Source organism: Portunus trituberculatus, chromosome 28 (assembly GCF_017591435.1).
Source record: "Portunus trituberculatus isolate SZX2019 chromosome 28, ASM1759143v1, whole genome shotgun sequence".
Lineage (NCBI taxonomy): Eukaryota > Metazoa > Arthropoda > Malacostraca > Decapoda > Portunidae > Portunus > Portunus trituberculatus.
Genome location: NC_059282.1, coordinates 6,401,056 through 6,406,055, shown reverse-complemented (window position 1 = coordinate 6,406,055; position 5,000 = coordinate 6,401,056). Strand labels below are relative to the sequence as shown.

General features: G+C 47.3%; 1 protein-coding gene across 16 annotated transcripts in view; it reads left to right on the top strand.

Annotated features, from left to right (window-relative positions):
- The window catches only part of LOC123510084 (protein madd-4-like), a 251,648-nt gene that overhangs the window by 35,081 nt on the left and 211,567 nt on the right, over positions 1-5,000 (top strand). For 5 of the 16 annotated variants that reach the window (XM_045264881.1, XM_045264879.1, XM_045264878.1 and 2 more), the window contains exon 1: positions 2,798-3,349. The exons of 2 other annotated variants lie outside the window; for them this stretch is intronic. The gene's annotated coding sequence lies outside the window, so the exon portion shown is untranslated. Of the gene's footprint in view, positions 1-2,793; positions 3,350-5,000 lie in introns of those variants that run through there. 9 more of the 16 variants (XM_045264886.1, XM_045264885.1, XM_045264884.1 and 6 more) reach the window with 4 other exon arrangements.

The following is a 5,000-nucleotide window of genomic DNA, read 5'->3' as shown; positions in this document are numbered from 1 at the left end:
TCTCACATTTATTCTTCTGTAATTTGCATTTTCTCACGTTTTCTCTCTGTATGTACTTTCCCTTTTGCTGTCCTTTTATTCATCTCTCTCTCTCTCTCTCTCTCTCTCTCTCTCTCTCTCTCTCTCTCTCTCTCTCTCTCTCTCTCTCTCTCTCTCTCTCTCTCTCTCTCATATTTTTCTCACCTTTACTCTGCTTGTGTATGTACTTTCCTTCTTACTATCTCTCTCTCTCTCTCTCTCTCTCTCTCTCTCTCTCTCTCATATTTTTCTCATCTTTACTCTGCTTGTGTATGTACTTTCCTTCTTACTCTCTCTCTCTCTCTCTCTCTCTCTCTCTCTCTCTCTCTCTCTCTCTCGATAGGCAGGCTGGGAGTGGGCTGAGTTCTGGAAGGCTGTCGATGTGATTGCGTCGACGAATTGGCAGGACTCGATCTGCTCTCCTCCTCCGCTCCTTCCGGTGACAAGGCGACTTGGTTACCTGGCGATACGGGAATGTGCGACCTGTGTGTGTGTGTGTGTGTGTGTGTGTGTGTGTGTGTGTGTGTCCCCTTGTTTTCATTTTTCGTTTTTTTTTCGAGTGTTTTCTTTTTTTCTTTTGCTTTTTGTGTCTTTTCCGTTTTGTTTTTGTTGCTTTCAATTTTTTTGTCTCTTCTTGTTTTGTTCTGTTGTCTTTTTCTTTTTTTTTTGTGCGTGTCTGTCTGTCTGGTTGTCCTTGTGTCTGTTTTTGTTTGTCTCTCTGTCTGTGTTTACGAATATGTTTTGAGTGTGTGTGTGTGTGTGTGTGTGTGTGTGTGTGTGTGTGTGTGTGTGTGTGTCTGTATGTCTGTATTTTTGTGAGTCTGTGTCTGTCTGTCTATCTGTCTGTCTGTCTCTCTCTCTCTCTCTCTCTCTCTCTCTCTCTCTCTCTCTCTCTCTCTCTCTCTCTCTCTCTCTCTCTCTCTCTCGGGTGGCAGTCTTCATAAATGTGGCGACACAACCTCACCTTACTCAGTCCAACTTTTCCTCCTAAATTTTCTCTTATTTTGCCGTATTTTCCCTTTATTTTGCCCTTATTTCCCTCGGGGTTCGTCCGCTCGATTCCCAAATCCGGTCCGACCCAATACGGAATTTGGTTACAGCGTTCCCTTTGTGATTTCCTTTTTTTTCCCTTTTTTTCCGCTTCTTTTTTTTTCACTCGCTTCGATTTTGAAAGTGATTCCATTCATTGTGCGCCTAATGTTGTTGTCTTGTTTAGTGGTATTTGCCGCTGTTATTGGTGGTGGTGGTGGTGGTGGTGGTCATGGTGGTGATGGTGGTGGTGGTCATGGTGGTGGTGGTGGTGGTGGTCATGGTGGTGGTGGTGATGGTGGTGTTGCTACTACTGTTACTATGTACTAGTTCTATTACTGCTATTTTTGTTACTCTCTTTATCCTTTATCTTTTATTACTCTTGTTTCTGCTACTATTCTTGTTTCTGCTTCACTATTACTACTACTACTACTACTACTACTACTACTACTATTGCTACTGCTGCTACTACTATTGATATTGATACTGCAAATACAATTCCTACATATCTATTACTTTTCTAATCTATACAAATTGTGTTTCTCTTCATTTCACTGGTCATAATCTTACTACTACTACTATACCACCACCACCACCATCACCACCGATGAGAAATAAAGAATAAACACAAATAATTAAATAAACAAGAAAAAAAACTAAGAAAGGGGAAGAAAATAAAGATCAAACTAAGCAGACCAGATAATTACTTGGTCATTTTTCACACCACCACCTCCACTCCACTTTCACTCCACTCCACTCCACCCTAATTAACCTCCTACTCTAGGCCCACTCCACTCCCACTCACTGACTCGTTTCATCCCACTCACCTCCCTTCCATACCTTGTAACCCGCCATCCACGCGAGGAGGAGGAGGAGGAGGAGGAGGAGGAGGAGAAGGAGGTGGAGGAGGAGGAGATGATGGAGGAGGAGCTTCTTGCCCTCAGCAACACACAGTGACTCACACATCGGCAACACAATGTGGACGGGAGGAGTGTGTGTGTGTGTGTGTGTGTGTGTGTGTTGATAGAAGGACTTGGATGTTAATGGTCGGGTTTGGTGATGGTGGTGGTAATGGTGGTAGTGGTGGTGATGCTGGTGATGATGGTGGTGATAATAGCGGTGTTGTTGTTGGCGGTGGTGGTGGCGGTGGTGGTGGTGGCGGTGGTGGTGGTGGTGGTGGCGGTGGTGGCGGTGGTACAGTAATGTTGTTGGTGTAATTAGTAATTTTGCAAGGCCAGGATGGAACTACCGCGTAACTTTTTTTTTTTTGTCGTGTTTTTGAGGGGCGTGTGGACTCGTGCGGTTAATTAATACGGAAATGTAATAATTGTAACAGCAGTAGCAGCACCACCACTAGTAGTAGTAGTAGTAGTAGTAGTAGTAGTAGTAGTAGTAGTAGTAGTAGCAGCAGTAGTAGTAGATAATTCAGTAGCAGACCTTTTCCCTTTTCTTACCTTTTCAAACTCTTCATAACTTTCCTTTTCGTCTACTTGATATTTCCTTCCGCGGCCGTCACTCACTGTCCTGTTAGTTGGCCGTGGCGGGGGCGGGGCGGGAGGTAGAGGCGGCGGGGGCGGGGCTGAGAGGCGGCGGTGAATAACAGAACATGGAAGTAGAGACTAAATTAATATAAAAAAAAAAAAGACGAATTTTTGAGCCAAAAGAAAGACTGCGACGGCTGAGGACAGTGGGCGCCGAGAGCCATTGGGAGGAGGGGGACGGACCTGATGGACCTGAGGGAGGGCGGGACTGGAGGGAGTGGAGGAAGGGAAGGAGGTTTGGTTGCATGCGCGGTGGCCAGGGGAGGAGGGACTCACCTTGGGACTGGTGTTCTTCGGTGTCTGGCGGTGGCGGCGTGAGCAAGGTTCTGGAACGACCAGTGGTGGCTCGGACGACAACGACGAGGCATCCGCAGAGGCCAGGCGGCAACACCACCACCACCACCACTGCCTCCACCACAGCAGCACCGACCGCGCGGCCCTTCAGTAGTGGCCGAGACGTCGGCGAGTGTGGACGGTTAGTGACGCGATCGCCCTGTGACGACTCGACCCACTGACTCGCTCGCATCGCGCACTGCCAGTCATTCCCCTTGGGCTCACTCACGCCTCCTCTCCCGCGCGTCCTCATGGCAGAAGTGACGCCTCGTTCTCGGGTCTGGCGGCGTATGACCTGTGCCTCGATCACTCTTTCAGGATAATTTCTTACCCCCGACGGGAACTCCTTCACTCCTTCCTTGGCGCCTCCTTCGGGGAAAAAGACTTGTCAAAATCCGCGTATTAAGTATCGAGAGAGGCGACTTGCGGTAAGTTTATCCTGATGGTTTTCTGGTGGCTGCTAAAAGTCACACTTCGCGGCCCTGCATGCTGAAGATGTTTTTTTTTACTTTCTCATTTTTTTTTTTCTCGGGTATTGTATGTATTTCTACCGGGATTTGTGCGTAAAGTTAGCGGCTTGTGCGTCGATTTAGCGAAAAATGTGCGTGTACTTGTCTGTGCGTAGATATGCCGGTTTGTACTTACTTACGTTAACTTAATTAATGGCGATCTGATGAAAAGTTTAGCATACACGTAAATATAGAGATTTGAATGTACGGAAACGAGATCTTGACTTAGGCTTCTGAACGTGTATGTACGTGAATATTTCGTGTGCGTGAAGACAGGTTCGGGTGTGTACGTACTTGTATTTGGTCAGCACGCGAATATGGAGGCACGAGAGGCTCAGTCCGTTATTAGATTTGAGGTTGTGTGTGTGTGTGTGTGTGTGTGTGTGTGTGTGTGTGTTCTCTACCCTCTCTCTCTCTGCCTCTCCCTGCCAATATTACACCTGTCCTTGGGGAGATAACACACACACACACACACACACACACACACACACACACACACACACAAATTACCTCACTTTTGTCTCGCTACTCGTCACCCTCTATTGCACTTTGTTGGCCCTAACTGAGGTTTACTGCCTGATAAGTTAATTTGCATAGATTATGTCTGTGTTTATAACAATACTAAGGCACGGCGCGGGCCACACACGCACACACACACACACACACACACACACACACACACACACACACACACACACACACACACGCCATAAACCAGATGTAAAAGAGAAGACTAGATTCCACAAAAGAGGTACTCTGCAGAAGAAAGAGAAGAAGAAGGAGGAGGAGTAGGAGAAAGAGGAGGAGGAGGCTGGAAGGTCATCTCCATCTTGCGGTACCGTGTTAACTAGCCACCAGAGAAGGAGAAGAAGGAGGAGGAGGAGGAGGAGGAGGAGGTGGAGGTAGTGGAGGAGGACATGACACACATTTTTAGTATCATATCATTGATTACGTTCCGAGGGAAGAATTATGAGAGAGAAAAAAATTGGTATCTGCAGGATGATGTAATGAGGGAGGGAGGAGGAGCAGGACAGGAGAAGAAGAATGAGACGTGAAGGCCATTATGAAGGAGAAGACGACCTAACGAGGCAGGTCTTGTTTCCTCCGCCACAGTTAATCCGCCCTCGACCTTCTCCCGGCGGTGTGGGCGGGGTGAGGGGGTGGGCGTGGCGCAACACACCCCCACCCACCCACTTGACACGCCTGCCAGTCTTCTCCCACGTCCAGCACGACTTTCCCACGTTCATCACGCACCCAACACACACCCGCCCGCCACACACCTCAAGGCACACGCTACGCCCTCCCACATTCACACACCATGTAAAATATCACACTTGCTTTTCTCTTACCGCACACTATAGAGCTTATTCAGAAATTCTTCCCCCTCTCTCTCTCTCTCTCTCTCTCTCTCTCTCTCTCTCTCTTACCACGTCTATTTCTCAAGGCCACAGAGATGATTAGTCTGGTTCTCAAGAGTGTTTCTCCTGTTAATAATGTAGAAATCTTGTCCATCTGTCGCTAGAATAGTAAAAACACTATCATTAATCTATTTAATTTCAACTGTAGCCTT